The sequence below is a fragment of the Channa argus genome, chromosome 18 (genome assembly GCF_033026475.1).
Source record: "Channa argus isolate prfri chromosome 18, Channa argus male v1.0, whole genome shotgun sequence".
Taxonomy (NCBI): domain Eukaryota; kingdom Metazoa; phylum Chordata; class Actinopteri; order Anabantiformes; family Channidae; genus Channa; species Channa argus.
In genome coordinates, this window is record NC_090214.1 from 10,161,459 (window position 1) to 10,181,577 (window position 20,119).

The window sequence follows — 20,119 nt, forward strand, 5'->3', positions numbered from 1 at the left end:
CAGTCCCAGGATGCCTTCACCTGAACAGGACACTCGGCTCATTAGCGTCATTTTCATGTTAAGACATCTAGGCTATCACCTGTGTTGGAGGAGGAAGGCTGTGTTTTCTTTTGTTTGTTTTTAATCAGGATTTTATACTTACGAATCAATATTATCAATAGCCACTATTTACTTTGAGGTAACTTTTAGTCTCATCGACCAAAGACAGATTATCCACAACTTTCCCTTGTGTTGTGTTGTTTAGTGAAATTCATCAGGAGGCTACACGCAGTTTTCGGTAAGAGTGAAATTGACACAGCCTGTACCTAAGAGGCTACTCCTGGTAGTAAAAGGGAAATCTGGGAAGACTATGACATCTCTTGATTACCGTCTTTATTGCACCTCCAGTCATGAGTTTATCAACACCATATCTTTATTTGGATATTGTCTGGTTAATGTGTAGCGAGGCTGGCGCTAGTGAATAGGCGTAAACATGACACAATCTGTCTCAGTTGGTCTGTCTTATTGCTCACCTGGCGCCTTCGATAGACATATCTACCATTTTATTGCACGGAAGGCGACAATGCGTCTGTAATCGTAGCAAGATGCGACGCCCCCAAGCGGCTACAAGGCTGGTTTATTAACAGCCCGGTGATACAAAGCAAAGGCCACATCCAAGGCGAGAGCTCACTGAGGGGTAAAGATCAGCCTGGATGACTTGGACACACGACCAGTATAAACTCTGCTCATGTGCTGTGAACTGCGCGATGGTTCAAAGACCAACAAGCGTATTCAAAGTGGGACTGTTCTCACCTATGTTTAATGGGCTCATTTCAAAGGGCTGTACAAAATTATGACATAAAGGCATGGAATAATATTTTAAAGAAGAAACTCAAAATGTGCATTCTTTGCCATTTAAAAATACCCCGTCATCGCTGACAGTCTATTAAGTTTACAGAAAATTTTGTGAGGTGTTTTTTATAAAAAGAGCAAAAGTAATAAAACTGGGCTATTTCTTCTATTATAAATTAATCTGCATCTCTGAACGGAATTTGTGTCTTTGGTTACAGCTTGTGACAGATCTTTAATTTTGGGGGATATTTGAGACTTTACAATTTGACCCCAGTTTTCTCCTCCGGCCAGTAGTTCCGTCGATCTTAATAAAACATTAAATTTTTAAAATCCGAGGCTTACAGTCTCAATTTATGACAAGTCTGGTGATGCTTGACGATGTTTCCTGCTCTGGCCCAAAGTCAAGCGAGTCGATTTTGAAAGTTGCGTTTAGCGTCACTGGTTAATTTTAATCCAGTGTTTGTGACGTGTCCCTGGCGCCATCTAGTGCCTGAAAAATCATGAACGAAGGGACAAACTTTTGGGTTCTGGTCACTTTTTTCTCCCGTCAGTGACGCAAAATCTGTAAGGAGTCAATAAGTCACTCTTACAGTTTTCCAATACTTATCCAATAAAAACGGGCAAATTCAAATTCTTCAATCTATCATTCTGAGGTTGCTTTGGGTGAATAAAAGTTTGAAATGATCTAATGTGTTTGTATTGAAATACCTAAATATTTGTACAGCTTCAGTTAAAAATATTAATAGGAAAGAAAAAGAGAAACTGCTTTATCATCATCACCTTTAAGTTGCGGTCCTGGAATATGGATCAACATGATTTAAGAGGTTGTTTACTAGATCACAAATTACACTGAGGGAGAGTATGTTTAACTTATTTCAGTTTTGGTTTCCTTTTTATGTTGTTTTGTTTTTTTAAACTTGCCGTAAACATTTTTCAAATACACTAAAAACACATTGCATCCATTTTTCTTCGGAAGACACTGGGAAGGTAAAAACAATTTCTGTAATTCATGTCTTTTCATATTGGAATAATTACACATACATCATGCTGCAGAATAAACACGAGGAAAATAACACTCTATACAAATGAATATGGTCACCAAACAAACACACCTAATCCGGTTAACTCCTAGGTTATAAGTGTTTTGATTGGTACGTCCCTGTTTTAGGTGTTTGACCATGTAACAAATAAGACGTTGTTTTTAGGGGGACAACGCTTCTCTGTGGTCAGCTTTCAAGATACTTCAAAGGCAAATGTTCTTTAAAAGAAAAAAAAAAAGAAGTGGTAAAATTTCCCTTTTGTTTGTATTTCAATTCTTTCGAATAAAGCTAACAGTTTAATTATAATGACACTCGGCAGTATGAATTTGTTTTCAACATCTCTAATTTCATAAAAAGTAAAATAGTAAAATGGTACACTTGCATGCTGCAAAAAGTTGGTGGTACACTGAACAGTAAGTATGTTCAATATTTATTGAACAGTCAGTGACTGTATTAAAAACTGACAAAACCTTGGAACAGTTTAATGCAACTGGTAATTAGGATTTCTTTTGTCAAGAATTTCAATGAGAGCTTAATTTATAAATCGTTTCATTGTGGCAATACAATCACAGCATTACGTTTTTTTTCCTTTTTTTTATGAATGAAATACTCTGTGGGTGTGCCCGTCCTGTTTGAAGAGCACAAGTAGTCTGAACATCACAGTAATTGTACTATATGCCAGCTGGAAATGTACGTTTATGATATTACTGTAAATTTACACACACACACACACACACAAAGAATAGTGAGTCTGCTTAGATTTATGCACTTGTCTGCCAAGAAAAAATTCCTTTCCTTTCTTCAAACACCCGCTGGCATGCTTTCATGTGCATAAGAACTAAGAAACAGTTCGCTTAGAAAAATGTCAAGTTTTGGGAATATTTCCATAAATTCAGTTATCTGATTCAATTATCAATACTTCCTTTGTGCATTTCCAACATTATTAACATGCTTTGTGTAATACAAAATTGTTGAGGTTAATAAAAAAATTAAATAAACAACATGAATATATGTTATTTACTCTCCACAAACACCAAATTGTATGAACCTCAAACATGCTGGGATAAATGACAATGAAAAATAGTGGAAATTTATTGATCTCAGGCTAGAGATAAAGGGGGAGGGGGGGTACAGGAAAAATAAGAAATGCACAGCCAGACAAGAGGGATCGTGTTTTTTTCTTTGTTTGTTTGTTTTTTTTTTAATTGTATTAGTTTTCCTTTACAGGAAGGATGACTGCTTCTACTTCAGTCTGCTTTGTTAGTTGGGTGAAAGTCACTTTCATTTCCCCAACTTCGTCTTTTTATGATGTTGCAGTGCACTCTAGTGTCCAAATAACATTACTACAGTTAAACTGTGGCATCAGTATGACCTCCAGTCTTAAAGATTATTATTTGTCTCTCACTGAAGAAAATGAGCAGTGGAAGTACGGTTTCTTCATGTATATATGCTTTTTTCCATTAGTTATCGAAAAAGTCAATCACCACACAAAGAACAGTAGGGGCCTTAACACTTTTGATCTGTTTGAATATTTATTTTTAAACATTTACTGGATTATTAACTCTATTAAATTGTTAGGGTCAAAACCAAAACATTCAAACCTATTTACTGATGAAAAAAGTATGACCCACCACCATTTCTGGTCATCAAGAGGAAAAAATGAGTACATCTCTGCACACCTGAAAATGTGACAAGTGCATTGGAAGAAAAAACAGACCAAATACACTGTCCTGTTTTAGACTGTAGTCCATATTAAGTATCAGTTAATCAACTTTCTTCAGGAAAGTCCTCAAGTGTCTAGGAGTTCTTTATATTACATTTAATACATAATAAATGAATAATGGTCAGATTTATAATTGTGACTTTAATTGTTGGCAACGTCTTTTGGCAACTGTGATTCTACTTACAGAAAATTCACAGGTTTCCAAAAAAAAAAAAAAAGTGAGCAATGATGTCAAATAATGTAAAATGAAATTAAATAATCAGCATGCTCATGCCTGAGGAAAGACAGGGAAAAAAGGGGCCTGTGTGCCAGGGCTCTAACATCAAACAGGTGTTAATGAAACTTGAGGGCTCCCAAGAAGTTGTGGAATGAAAGCAGGATTTCTACCTGATCGTTTGTTTGAAAAGAACAAGCCCAGGAGGAGTAAATTAGCCTTTGTGTCAAGGGAAGTTGCACCTCAACATATCACATCAGCGGATAAAGTTACACTGTTGTTAGGATTTTGCAGCTCACTGACGTTCCCAACTGTCAGCCATGTAAACTCTCCCTTTCTGTTGCTGTCAGCCCTAATACTACTCCATTACGATGCGCCGCCCTGAAGCGGTCGAGCTGTGTTGTGGCTTGCTTAAGGACATGACCATACAAGAACCTGTTCACATCATACTGCAAAATGTGTGGGTGCCTTTTTTTTTTTTTCAACTGTGCCCTGACATGTCATTTATACTGCAAATTAGAATCAGATGCAAAATTATTTGCATCTGAGACTGTCATTTAAATGCAATGGGGGTCCAGACAAATCTTATTGGTTGGTTCACTTCAATAATTAATCCTGTGTTCTCGGTCCAAAACTTTGTACTTACAGAAGCAAAAGCATGGATGCTACTCAAAGAGTTTACTTCCATTACACTAAACAGTTAAAAATACCAAATGCCTGAAAATAAAGATTACAGTACCCACGTTAAACCTTTGTCAGGAGAGTTCAAAAATAATGCTTCAAAGCCTAAATTCAATATATGACACAGTTTGCAGTTTATCTTTACACAATGTATCTTAATGTGAAACATTACAAACAACCAAATATGGATCTATATCTCTGTCATTTTTTAAATTGTGTCGTTTTTTTATCCCAGGTACATTTTCTTCTTAAAAGATGTTAAATCTGCCAGTTGCTCCTTTCTGTTCTCCCCATTTGCACAAAGTGTGCAACAGATGCCCAAACGATTAAGATGACAATGTAAATGCCATATGATGAATCCTTCCAATAAATTCCACAATGTAGTAATTAACAGAAGTGACTGACAACAATTACAACAAGACTGTATCCTCCTGACAACATACTATGTAGCCTATAGCCAAAATGTGCGGAGTGCCAGCTGTATTAGAAAACCAGGCCACATGTGGTTTGCCGTGTGATGCATGATACATTGTTTGCACACGCAAAGCCACTGCTATTCTGTTGTCTTATGTTAAATGGGTTCTTTACATGCTCTTCACTCATTAAAGTTTCTTTAATAGCAGCCACAAAATCCCTCCTCTTGAGAGAAGATATTTAATCTCAACCATCAAGCTGGAAGTTTGAATGTGCTGTGGGGAAAAGGAGAAGACAGCCATCTCTCCCTCGCAGGCCTAATAGTCTCCACCATCAGCAGCACTTCATACACAACTGCTTGCTGGCAGATTAGAAGGAAGGCTTACCACAAACACAGACTGATGCACGCACCAGTTGACATGCCAGTGGAGTTTAAACCTCATGTGCGTGCTCCTTTGTTCATAGTATGCTGCAAATTATAATGTATACACACACACAGTAAGATGTCCTTTCACTGGGTACTGCAGCAATTCACAAAAACACACATTTCCTTTGTGCTGACTGTAGTTGGGTGTGCGATCGCAGCCTTGCTCACATCACACTTAGTTTTTTGTAAACTGATATCACTTTTCTATATAAAGAAATTTCTGGTTATGTTATGCACTCTCACCATTTACTTACAGGAAAGGAAGAATGCACATTTCCTTCAAGCAGTAAAAACACTACATGCATAGCCACACTCGTTAGATGAACAGAGGTGGAACCATTACAATCCCACTCCAAGACCAAGTCAATCCTGAACCTAAGCAACACAGGATATGTGCAGGTACTAACAACTGACCGAGTAGGTGGAACAAACAAACAAAATGTGGAGACACAGTGGCTCATTAGACTAAGACTTTGACTAAACTCACTAAATGAAGATAGTCCAATACTAGCCACCTATGACTGTAAAGAGATTTTGGAGCAACCCTCTAAAAATGTAAAAAATAAATCCATTAGAATATCGCCAAGAGAAAATAAATGTGCTGCTTTTTAAAAAAATATAGAAACCACATTTGTGTATTTGCACATTTTTCTACATTTGTTACTTTCACATTGTAAAGATGTTTTCATGTTTATTTCTACTTTCTTTTCACAATTACTCATTTCCATATTTATTTACTTCCATTTTTCCTTTTTCCAGTATTATAAAGAATGCTGTAGTGCACCTATCTGATGACCCACTGATGTTCTTGTTGGCTGAGAAGTCTTACCATGAAGGTCCTGATTACTTCTGTCGACTTTAGACTAAATTGATTGGTTGCACCAATACACAATGGTACAATACTTGAAGGGAGTCAGTGAAGTGGGTTCCTGTTCCTGTTCGAATCATGTGTCATTATTTGCTTTTCATACCATTTTACATTCATAGTGTACATTGAAAATTTACACATGACCTTCCACTAAGGGAAAGCCTACATGGAATCTTCTAAGATAACAGACAAAGACCAATCCCCAGAATTTAAAAACTGAATGCAGGGTTTTGTCAGAGGCTCCACTGCACAGAAAGTTACTTGACTGGTGAGTTAAACATTTAACTATGTGGGTCTGTGGGTTTCTGTGGTCTTGCTATATGTATGATGACTAAAACATTTGTCTGAAAAGCCCAAGTCGCAGCTGTCTTTATGATCAACATCACAAATGAAAATGGCAGGCAAACAAACTTCAAACCAACGCTACTTCTTTTTGAAAATGACTAGCTGCTCTTCATCTCTGTGGGTACTAGCTAATGTAAGACTGAAATTTCATCCACGTTTATGGTAAATATATGTAATCTAGTCTTTGAGGTCACAGCGATACTAGAGTAATTTTAGCATGTACTTTATTAAGCTCCAGTATGACATTTGTGTTAACAAACATGGATGTTATCAGTGCCTTGTGTATGGATGAAAACTAAAACATTTGATCATATAATAGCAATAACAATATGCTGCATGCCCCATTTCTCTCTTTAAATCCACAAAAACTGGAAAAACACACCCTCACTGTGGATAATGTCACTCACCGAAAGGTGCTTGTTTTATTTCAACACATGCTGCTATTAGAGCTAAAAACTACTTAACAAGAGACAGCCCATATCATTTATTTCCAAGTGGCTTATTAAAGACTTCTAGGAAGTTAAATTCGGAGTATAATCTTTTTTCGACATTTTTTTTATATTTCATGAGAATACATCAACTTAATTTTGGATTTAAACACTGTCTTCAATATAAATTACTGGATGATTAGGAAAGTATGTACAGTCCAAATACAAATATTGGTTCAGTCTCATTCAAAATATATATCAGCAATATTATCTGGGTTGTCAAAATTCAGATTTACAAATATTTGCAGTGTTAAGGGGCAGAGCACAGTCACTGCTTGTTTGTAATCAAGATTAAAGCAATTGTTCAAGCTGGTCTTAATAAAAACTACACTTTATACAAAATGATGTTGGTCACTGGTTTCCAGAATGTTTGTGAATGTTTCCACCCTGAACGCGACTACACTATGGGAATAGAAGACCATGATTCCCTGGTAAAAATGAAATTCAAAGTTCACCCGAGACATAAAATGTCAGTAGTCCATCAGTCAACTTGAATAGGAATCTATCAAAGTTAGTGTTTCAAAGAAAGTTATATTTTTTTCTCCACAATAGTCTGCAGCACAAAAAAATTAACTGTGTGTCAGTTTGTGAATGGAGTAAACTTGAAAGCAGTAACACTAGGCTTCTGTTGTCACTAAACGTCGACTGGAGTCAGATGTTCACAAACCTGCAGTCCAATCAATGAAACAAGAATGGAGGTATGATTTAGAACTTCCTTTATACCAAGGAAATCTTAGACCTACAATCAAGAGCTGCTGATTTACATGTAGCTGACATCATACTGTGGCTATTTTATCAACAGGATAAGGTCAGGGTGGATGTCTGCAAGCTGAAGCTCAGAAAGAGCTGGGTAATTCAGCAGGACAATGACCGTAAATATCAAAGCAGAATGACTTCAGAGACACAAAATCTGCCATTTGTAGTGGCCCAGCTACAGCCAAGAATTTAAGCTAATAGAAATGCTGTAGAATGACCTCAACATAGCCGTTCACAACAGACATCCTAAGAACAGATTGTTCTGTAAGGATGAATGGTCCAAAATTCCTCCTGAACACCGTGCAAGTCTAATCCACAGCTACAGGAAGAGATTGCTTGAGGTTATTGCTGCCAAAGGTGGTTTAACCAGTTATGAAAACACTGTTCCCATCACTTTTCCCACCTTCACTTTGTATGTTTAACTGCTGTGTTCAGTAAAGACATGAAAAATCATGACTGTTTGTGTTCTATCAGCATATTGTGTGAAATGTGTGGCTTTGGTGAAGATCATATCACATTTCATGACCAATTTATGCAGAAATCCAGGAAAATTGCTTTTTCATGCAAGTGCATCTTCAGCTCAGTGGTCCGACTATGGTGGAATGAGCTACCAAATTCTGCAAAATCAGCCGCCTCACTCCCAATAGTAAAAAAAGAACAGTTGAGAAGAGAATGATTCTTTAGCTTTTAATGGACCTAAATCTTAAAAAACAAAACAAAACACAAAACAACCAAAAACAGAAAATCTTGCGCTTTGGAAGCACCTCCCAAATGGCTAATGTAAATGTTATAAAAATTACTTGATATTTCAAAACCAGATTGAAAGATCCAGAACTATTCCTTAAATGCTTTATAATCCTATATAACAATAGTAACACTGTTCAATACTATGCTGTGATAATTTGACATTGTGTGATGGCTACAATTTTCCAATCCAATCCTGAATCAAATCTTGTTAAATTTACCTGCTCCAGTACAGGTGGACTATGGAGAATAGGTTAGACCTGCTAAAGTCAGCTTTATTGTACCAGGAAATCTGAATTGGGCTCAAAGGAGATTAACCCAATCAACCCACTTTTTGGTACAGGCCCAATGGACAGTATTTACAGTGATGTGATAACTAGAGCCGTTTAGTCTTCTGTCCAGTTTGATCTCGACTTGCATTGACATCATGCAGAGATAGGTAACAGCAGACTGCCTTGGCATTAAATAGGTTGCAGTTTTTGGAGCCAAATGCAGCAGTTGCTCTACACTGATTCCAAAACAAAAACAGACATTAATTACTTAAGTCCTATTCAGTGCCAAAGAAACCTTTGGTAAGTGGGATATGAAGATCAATGAAATACAACCTCAATTCCAAAAAAGTTGGGAAGATGTGTAAAACGTAAATAAGAACAGAATGCAATGATTTGCAAATCTCATCAATCCATTTTTATTTACAATATAACAAACATATCAGATGTTGAAATTGAGACACTTTGCAATTGCATGGAAAACATTAGCTCATTTTGAATTGGATGGCAGCAACACTCAAATTGATCAAAAATAAAAGAAAATCACAAACAAGTAATAAGAATGTGCTTTACACCATTTTACAAAATGAAGCATGTTTTAACTTGACAAAAAACACAAAAAGCAGAGCAACTGTCAAAGGGTGCACACACCCTCACTATCTGTCTGCAAAACTGTTTGACTAGTCCCAGTACTTAGACTTCCATTTCTTCTTTTTCCTTTCTTTTTCTTAAAATTTGTGAAATTGTTATGTATTACTAAGGAAGGAAACCAGTCTTCTGTTACTTTTGCTGGTGAACTGTGAGGTAGTTTTTTTTGTAGATATGCAGAATTTGCATTTGGTTTGTGTTTGTTAAATGGTGAAAAGTTCTATATTTTGTATGAGTGCTTAGTCATGTCATAGCATTTTGGGTAATTTGAGTCACTGAATTTGTTAAAATATAATTACAGAATGTGTTTTTCCTTTGTGTTTTTTGTGATTGGGATGTGTTCACTGCAATTGTGACTTGTTTTGAGTTTGTTTTGGACTGATTTGCTGTGGGAGTTTTTTTGTCAAAACTTGTCCTAATCTTAGATACACCCATGTAATATAATAGTGGCAGATAGTGCTGGTAAAATAATTTGATGTTGGATCAAAAGTATTTAATAATCATAAACCATTATGGCCACACCGTGTACTAACAGGCCTAACACAATCTGAACATCTTCAGGCGAACAACAACAAAAGGGTTCAGGCCTCACCTGAACCCCAGTCTTCTAATAACACTATATTTGTTCCTCTGGAGTCTTGCTTGCACAGCTGGGTGGTTGGGATTAGTTCTCATTAGCACATTTCACTAATGCTAGTAGTCAAACTGGCGCAGCTCGACCATGCTACGTTTTATTATGCAACAATATGGTTAAGAAAAGTCTATCTATCTACCAACTAAAGCACATGTTTAAGTCTTGTTGTGAGTGACGACCACTACATTCAGGCGGTGGAGTAAGCTGGACTCGTCCTCTCTGCTCAATTTGCCTAGTTTTCCAGCCACTGCATTGGCCCTATTACTGTCAGGCACCTCATAAAACATTGGGCTGCTTCATGATCATTTTAAACTGGTCCTCCCGTAATGTCACTTTTCGTTTCTTTGAGAAATCCAAATAGTCACATATCACTAATCTAAACTTCATGTCTTATAGTTGTCTAAACCTATGTTAAAGTCTTCGCAGTTTTGATCTGTCCCCACAGAAGCACTCTGAACCTAGAGAGGCTATTTTGTTTTAGAGCTTCTAGGGCATTTACTTTCCATCGATATTTTATATCAATATATCTGCTTAATATCAAATTCTGCCTCTTGCTGATTGGTCCTTCTCATATATTTTCAAGCTTTCTGATGTGCGGTTTCCTTTTGTGTCTATTGCTCTGTCTTCTGTTTCTCCTCTTCTTACTAAATAGTTTCTAGATCAAGAGCTTACACTACAATACTCTTATGGCCAGTTTTGCCTCAATTTCTTCCAAGGCAATTTCCTCTTGTCTCTCTTTAAGCTGGGTAATTTTCTCAATTTGCCACATTAACTTTTCTGAATCAGAAACCATTATGCTTACTTTCCATTTGTCAGTGCACAAAAGACTGAGCAGTTAAGGCTGTAATCACATTCAAAACTCAACCTCCAAACACACACTGCACAAACAGGCCCCAACAAGCCCAAACAGTATCATTAGAAAAGTTGGTTTACATTCACATCAACTGTTAACTTAATAATAAAAATGCAAGAACTAAAATTAATGCTTTACATACTTTTGGACTGCTTATAAGCATCCTGCAGCAAATGCATATGGCAAGTCTACTAATAGCCTGCCATCCACTATATATGAAGGTTTTTTGGCCAGAGAGCCAACTCATAGGGTGCACATCCTCCAAAACTGACAAAAAACTAAAAACTGTGCATTTTGTAGTTGTGTTTAAGGAATAGCTAGGACCATCACCATGTGTTTAAATGAGTACTGTAGGCCAAAGTCATTTTAGGATCAAATAAATCACAGGTGAATGACAAACCTCAATGTCCCACTAACTTCACATGGAAAGAAATTATCTGCAGTTCTGAAAACAATATTTTACGAAAAACGTACAGAGAAGACCATGGTGCTTTTGTGCTCAGTTATGTGAGCAGCACTAGTCATTATTGACACATTATTCAGAAACATAAAGGTCAACTTTAGGATTTTTGATATTTTCATGTTGCTTTTGAGTAAGATTAGTCTTGAAATATAACACTGTTAGTTGTCTGCGCACATGAATTTGTAAATAACGCAATTGTATATTGATTTCTTTCTCTTACCTTCATGATCAACCGGTCTTATAACAGCACTTCCCCTTGTGCAGAGCAACAGTGGTAGGCCTTCTCCCCACAGGAAACCAGTCCATGCTGCAAGTCAGAAATAATGTTTCCTCGTTACCAAGACATTTAAGTGTCACAATTATTCCTTTTAGTGTACATATATGGATGATGAGGGACAGCTGTGTAAATATTTTCTGGGGTTGATTTTTGACGTTATTTTGGTGTAAATATTATTCTCAGGTCAATTTACAGCCTAAGCGGCGTTGTCCAGCACTTTACCTGCAGCAGGTGTACAGCTGATTACACGGTGAAAGTACAAACATGTCTAGATAGCGTTTCTGATTTTACCATTTGATTTGCAGTCTGCCTCTTTAAAACGTTTTGCTTTAAAACAATTTGTAATATTTTGTCAGGAATGGCGAGGATAACTAGTACAGCTACAGCGTGCCTTTGCTAACATTGAATGACCCATGTTACACTGCTACCTTTATAACCTGTAGCCTTCTATTACACCTATTAAAAAAAATCAAGACAGTCAAAACGTAGCAAATCTGTTGCTAATTCTATTAAGATGATTCAAATTTTTAAACAAAGTAATCTGTCAAAAACAATGAAAAGCGTTGGATTTCTTTAAATACATTAACGCCTCCCCGTCCCTACTCAACACTTGGTGCATTCCCACAGGAACACCTGCATAAAAGGAAGTAAAGGGGTCGTGGATAGAGTGGGCTCCTAATACAGTAATAATTAACATTCATTCAAGAAGAGATTGAATGAGGAAAGAATTAAATATTTGGATTATAAAGAACCCTTCCTTTATTAGTATTGGCAATAGTCCCCTACGTGTTATTTGCAAGAAGCTGGACTGATATCAAGACTTTGTGGACGATGTGGTCACCACTAGGTGGCGGTAATGCTCCTAGCGGTAGTAGCTCGTCAATAAAATCAAAACAGAAGAAGAAGTCAAATTCGCCTTCTGGAGCTGATTACAGCCATCAGTTTAAAAAGGTAAGAGACTCACATAAACTGGTTCGATAAAATGCAAAAGACCAAATATGTGTCGTAATTTCTGATCTAAAAAAATGAAAACTGACCTCAAAGTATTCATGTTGAGAAACAATTGTGGCTTTCTTTATGTTTAATATATTTTAATGCGGTCTCCCTCCTCATGTTGTGCTTTCAGTTTTTAAGAAGTCCTGATCTTCCCACAACCTCCACATTCCAGTGAACATTTTTTTCTGCATACTGAATTTCCTGTATGTTTTTACCACAAGCATGTACTCAACGGGTTCGGATTCTTGACAGTTTTCAAAAAATCCAGGTGACGTGGGCGTCTTTGGAATAAGCCCAGTAGCCCCTCTTAGATACATTTCTCTCAAACACTATATGCTTCTGTTTGTCCTTTTTAAAGTTCCTTGTTCCACTTTTAAAATTGCTTGTTTAGCCTGTTAACAACTGCCTTACATGATTCATTCAGCTTGATGTTGGAATTAAATGAAAATAATCTCAGTACTACAACACTTAGTGTATCTTTAATAAGTTAACCTTGAGAAACTTGTCATCAGAAAAGAATATATTTATAAAAGTTTTACATTTTGCTATTTCACATTGGTACAATTTTCTATAATGAACATGTGCAATACTCCCCAAGCTCTAGTCCCTGATGTATTAAGGAAATTTGAAGACTGATGAACTCTTAACAATTCTTAGTTTCAGATTTTATTCTGTTTAAGGTTTAGAAAGGTTTGGCTTTTATCTACAATATGTTTCATCTTTTATTTTCCTGGTCATCTCTAGACACACCAAAGATGCAAAATGAGGCAAAGGAAATACCTAATTCACAATTTCAGAATTTGACAGAGTCATAAGTTGTGTATTTGACATGCCACGAGTTAAAGTTTCTTTGACCTCACTGAAGTGAGACATGATGGCCCACAGACCACCAGGGTCTCTGATGTGGCCATGGTTGGAGGAGACCACACCACATGATTCCCATGCTCATTACCTCAGCTTTCTAGGTGGCTTGGTGTCTGTGCTGGTGTCAGTGTCTCTGCTTGAATAAATGTTTGTGCTCATGACATGTTTCAGTGATAATCCTGTATATGGCCACCAGGTTTAAGGGCTTAATTTACTCTAACTGACTCATCAACGGACCTTACAGTGAAATTACAGTTTTGTAACTTGTATTTTATGTAACTATAAAGCCCTAGGCTTTCAAGGTTGTCTTCTTAGTTTTTTATTTTTGAGGTCATATTAAAATACAGCCCAGTATTCACTGCAAGCACTGCAACAATTATAGTCTTGAAATACAATATAAAACAAAACACTTCCCCATTACATTATTGTCATTAATAAACTATAACCCTCTATCAGCATGAATATATTTAATCTGTTTATGATTCAATAATTCAAACATAGAGACACTACATCCCCTATTACTATACATGTTATATTCTCTTTTATTTACGTTACTTACACCTTTAAAATTAATAAATTTTAAAAAAAGGTAACGCATTATTCAGAAAGTATTCAGAAAACTTAAATAAATCGACATGCAATTCTATACATTATTTAAATTGTAGTCGCTGCAGTGAGACATAATGTTATTGGTAAACAATTGGAAACCACTAGAGGGCAGCAGAGGACATAAGATGCTATAAATGCACACGTTTCACTTAAATGACTAGAAGATGAACTACATCCAGATGTTTGGGAATTTTGTTAATTTTTATAACCTAATTTGACAATATTGCTAAACAGGATGTTGTATTTGATTTCTTTTAAGCAGACCTGCTCAAACTGACAATTTATTTCCTAAAATTAATATTTGTCACCTCATATTGGTGTAAAAATTCCATGAATAATTCAGTTACGCTGTTGGCCACTAAAGTCTACACCTCAGCTGCACAGTCCTACCAAGACCTGTGAGGGGAGGAGGAGGATTGTGGAGGTATCCCAGGGAAACAGGGCGGTCGGTGGAGGTGGGGGTGGGGGGGGGTTGATCAGGAAGTTGGAATGTGGGTCCCTGTGTGTGATGTGATTGTTAGCAGAAACGTGTCAGCTCCAAGCCCACCGCCAACACCACCACCACCCCTGAGCACACAGCCCTGCTCAGGTTGTGAAAGTATAGCTCTGTATGTGAATATGCGTGTGCAACTGCTTACACACAATTTACCTCTTAGCCCCGCATTGCCATGGAGGCGCAGATACCTTATCATTGCTTGTTCTTAATGGAACAAGGGTAAACTCGCACACGAGGTCGCAGCTAAAAGCGGTGGGGGACTAAAAAGACAGCCAGCGACTCTGGGTGGAGGCCAGACCACAAGGCCCCTGTGTGACCATGGATGGTGAAACCATCCTGCAATAGGAGGCAGTTTATAACTCTCCATCTTTATTCTGAGAAACCGAAAGAGAGAGGAGGATGGCAGTGGCTCATTGGGAGTGGGCTCAACAATCACTAACAAATGAGGCTTCAATCACTATGCATTAGTTTCCTCTTATTATAATAAAAGCTACAGACTTGTCATGGTTTCTGTTGTCTTTGGCTTAAAAAGTAATTGTTATAAAGCTCAGTTTGGTGTTTCTAGTCAGATTAAATTGTGCAGTGCTGTCACTTCCTCTAAGAGGAGTTGTCATTTTAAACACAAAATGGTATGTGAGTGTCACTGCTGGCTGTTTGGATCTATTTTAGAGTGAGGGGTGGGGCTTTCAAGGTGCAGTTTGTAGAGAAGAATTCAGCTTCTATCATCTACCAACATTTGTCTGTTCATTTGACAGTGGAATGTTTGCTGAATATACAAACAGCCGAGAGCTAAGCATACATAAGAACTTTATCCACACAAGCATGAGTCATAATATTCCTTTGTTTATTCTTTAGAAGTTGGTCATTAAGGCCACTACATGCTTGTGTGAGACTCATTAATTCTATGTAGCTCGAATGAAAACCCACTGCAGACAGGAAGCAAATACATCTTCGTGTCAGGAATCCTGTATGTTAGCTTAACTAAGTTTATTAATATCAGGTTCGTATTTATTTTATCAAACTTAGGAGTTTTCACAGTTCCACCTGGAAGAGGGATGGCCAAACAAATGTGCTTTCTCTTCAGCTTTTGTTTTCCTTCGATCCTTAGCTCAGTATTCTGAGAGCCAAGCTGTGGATGGGTTTTCAGCCACAAACTTCACAGTTGGTCTCTGGTGCAGCACATCTGGGCAGACTCCCGTCCCTGATCCAGGATTCCTGGCTGGACTGGTGGTTAGCCACACCAGCACTTTTACCTGGCTGTCTGCTGAAGTCTCATCAGACTTTAAACAGCTCTAAACAAGCGTTAACATCAGACCACACACTTGATAGTGCTGGACAGCAAGGAGGTATGAAGTGTTTAACCTCTGTGAGTGTACGAGAGCGAGAACTTGCACACAGTTCAGCATTAAGTTCACAAGACAGTCACTGCTGTTGTCGTTCACTTGAAGTCATCTTTTTGTCACATTTTTTTTTTCTCAGGTGGTGCTTCAGACTAATGTAAATGCAGTTTTTTGCATTTTGTTATTTGCATCTAGATGAGTGGGATTTGTAGTTTTTCAAGAGGATGTTTGTGACTGTGTTTGTTCACTGACAATGTTTGTGACAAGGATTATGTTTTAGGAAATGAGATGTGGTGTGAGTGGACTTTAGACACTTTTTGCATGACGTTCCTTGACTTTAACGCTGCAGATTTACACTCTATGTCAAGAGCAGAGGTGAAGCTGTTTACATGCCACTGGTCTGTTGCTTACTGACTAATGTGCTTCATTTACATTTTGTGTCTCAATAGTGAAGTAGCAACATGTTTAGATGTATGCTTTTAGCAGTAAGGTCAGGTGTTGTATAAGCAGCATTTTGAGTGGCTTATAATGTTCTACCACAAAACAAATTTGATTAATAAATGTTGATGCTGGTCCCCCTTGTTATCCGTTTTATTAGTTGAGTTGTTTTGCTTTCCAACACCACTCAGTGTTCATCATAATATTTTGTTCTTGCCTAAACTTATACTGCAGTAGACTTTTGACTCAACTCAGATGTTGAATAAGTGAGAAAAACAATATACTTTATAATTATGTCCTGTCATTTTTAGACGTGTATTTATTAATTATATGTCTACCATTTCAAAATCATTCATTATTGTAAAATCTTTACAAAGGATGAAATTTGTTGCTGTCATTCATATTGTTAATTTAAAAATCCTTTATCAGTAGAAAAATGTAATTTCTACCTCTCTGGGAGCTGTCTAATAAAATAAAGTGATATACATTGTGTTTGTTTTATTGAAACGATTGTTTAACATGTGTTTTTCTATAATGGTGTTTATTGTTTTCTTGACACTTAAATTATAGATGATATCTAAGGAGCTTTATTTTAGACCTTCTGGTTTTTTGTTTTGTTTTGTTTTCTACAAACTATTAAAGGAGGGCACCGCAAAGTTGTTTAGTATTTTTGTCTCCAGATAACAGGTAGGCTATACACTGTCGCGCAAATAATCATAATATTTTATACCAAAGATGCAGTTTGAAACAGTAGTCTGAGTGAGTATATAGAGTTTAATATCTAATTATAGGCTTTTATTATATTTTATTTTGTACTTAACATTTTGTACTTAAGAGCCTTAATATCTGGGCTTATTTCAGATTAGACTGGCACGGAACAGTTTAATAATTTGGACTAACCCAGATTTCACGGTTTCCTTTTACACATTGATTATTCTTGGAAGGGATTTTTATTATTTTTATTGTGTAGATTTTAAATGCTGATGTTGTATTTAAGCATTAAAATAAAGAACCTTTCGAAATAAATCGATTCTGTTTATTTCTTGACTTTAAAAGAATATTATAAACTCTCTTCCCGTGTTTATTTAGCCGCCCAACTGCTTATATTTATTCGCATATATAATTAGTTCAATATTACGCTTCCTCGGATGTTTTTTTATTTATTTTTTTTGTAGATCCTGTAAGGTTGGACACACTGTTGTGGCAACAGACTGGTTGAGTAAAGCTTTTATCCTGCACCTCTACATCCCGTCATCTCTTGTGAAAATTCCCTTTAGCTGTTTTAAAAGCTCAAAATCTCGTGTTTCGAGCAGCTGAGTTTTGCCTTTCTTTTACCTCATTAAGTCTTCGATCAATTTGCACAAGGTCATTTCCCCTTCAACGGCTGAGGTTCGTTAGTGAAGTCTTTGCAGTTTCTTAATAAAAGCCAGTGAGCAGATTGTTTCTGTATTTGGCTATTATTTATCCACCTCAAACTGAGACAGACAAATACACCTCATACTTCCTAAATGAGTTCTCACACCACTGGTAGTTGGCAAAAACGGAACAATAAAAATGCAGATGGCGGTATAGGACAGTTCACATACATACATGTGATGGGCTATATATAGATAAACTACCTGACGTGTTGTAGACGTTTTATAGGGGGAGTGTTGTTATACCTTTACATTATATTGGCTTCACAGAGCAAGACTGGTGTTTTTAGCCATGAAACACGATGGTGAGCGTAATAAAAGCTATCATTTAGATAAAAGTGCAAAGTGTAGTTGTGTTGTTACACTAATTGAGAAGCCTGCCATGAGTCCCCCAGAGCTCTGTCTGCAGCTGTGCGCGCGACATGAGGAGGGGAAGAGAAACTTACTTATAGATTAGAAATTCAGCACAAAGACCAATGTTAAAAAACTATTTTAACATTGGTCTTATACATGATTGTATCTTCAGTTTCTTTAGCACCTCATTTAAACAAATCAACTTTTTTGATTAAAGGCATATAGTTCAACTACCACAGACAAAAACGTTTTCAGAAACCCACATTAAAAAAAAAAATATGTTGATCTCGTTTTAATTATTATTTCAAACTATAAATTAATTTGTCCAGAAGAAAGCTGACATGCACATGTTACACCCTATGCATCTTAAGAAACTTTGTTTTATACTAATAAATTTGTGTTTTATCCTAATAAAAGGAATAACAAATCCTGGACGTTTACTTAAACAACTCAGTCGCTGTTTTAGTAACAGAATAATAGTTCTGAATTAGTTCTGTTAACCGTTTTAGTGCAAACAAATAATGTTTTTACTGATAAGTGTATATTGTCGAAATAGTAGCAAAACAAGTAGTTTGGGTATGTCTCTGTGTCACAGCGACTCTTGGGGAAATGACTCCGTGGGCGCCTGCGTAACGAGATAACAGGCCAAAATGCAAATGGGACGTCTTATTGCTCGCACTGCAAAAACTGACAGCTGACAGCTCTGGCAAAATCTCATGATACTCCTGCGTTTCGGTGAAGTCAAAAGTTGTTCTTATAGGTTGTGATCAGTCTTTTGATTCGGTTTTGAGCTTGTTTCATGTGGATCAAGACAAACAAGCCAGAGTAAAAACCTTCCAGTGCAGCTGAAAGACAAAAATACATTTTAGCTACGTGAAACGAACGCACCATCATGAACGATTTAATGTTCTCTCTCTTTTTTTTTCTTTTTCAACTTTAAAAAGTGGCTATTTTTGCAGCTATCTCTTTGGCCTGAGTCGATAAGGTTAGATACGTGTATTTGGTGTGGTATCTGTAAGCAGACACACAGTGGAAACACAGCTCCATTTCAAATAATGTTTACACCAGGCCACTGGTATTTAAAATGTAATCTTCAGCAAATGAAAATGTGCTTTGACAGCCAGCTATGTGAGTAAGTCAAAAAGCCTCAAAACCAGGTTAAACAATTTCAGACCTTAGAAGACAGACTATTGTGGAAAATGGCTGTGATTTTTAATGTATTTATTTACTTTGTCAGAATCAGAAGTCCGGTGTTGTTAGAAACGTTTTGCGGTGTGCAGATTAAATCTATGTGAAGCCACAGGCCTAAAGACAGCCCACATCGACTGTTGGCCCACATTTGTTTGTTTTTTAATCGGGGGAAATCTATTGAGATCCAATCCTCTTGACTCGTTTTACCCCCATCCCCACTATAGATTTACTGTAAAAAAAACAAATGGACACAGTTTTTTTGTCACAACATTCATAAACAACCTGTTTTTTTTTTAAAATGACTTCATTTGTATTGTTAATTGCCCAGACAGGCAGAAACATATGGTCGATTAATCAGTTAATGATAATCGTTCCGCTGGTGAGGCGCAGAGACGTGTTGGACTACAATATGGTGATTGTGCTCCTGTCAATTTCAAATGGTGTTGTGCTTAATAAACCTGATTCCTGCATTGTTTGGAGGCATCGACTTTGGGCAAGAAAATGTTGCGCGTAATGGCGCATGAAGCAGCACGTATGAAATGGATTCCTTACATCAGACCTGGATTATGGAGAGGTTCAGAGCGGAAAAATTGGATGACCCGGGGTGGAGACCTGGAAGGAATTATTATTTAGGGTATAAACCAATGCTATGGCTGCACAGGCTGCCACCCCCCATGCCCATATCGCCCACACCCCCCGGCACTGCGTCGCGGACTCAGCTTCCGCTTCGCGTGGTTGGTC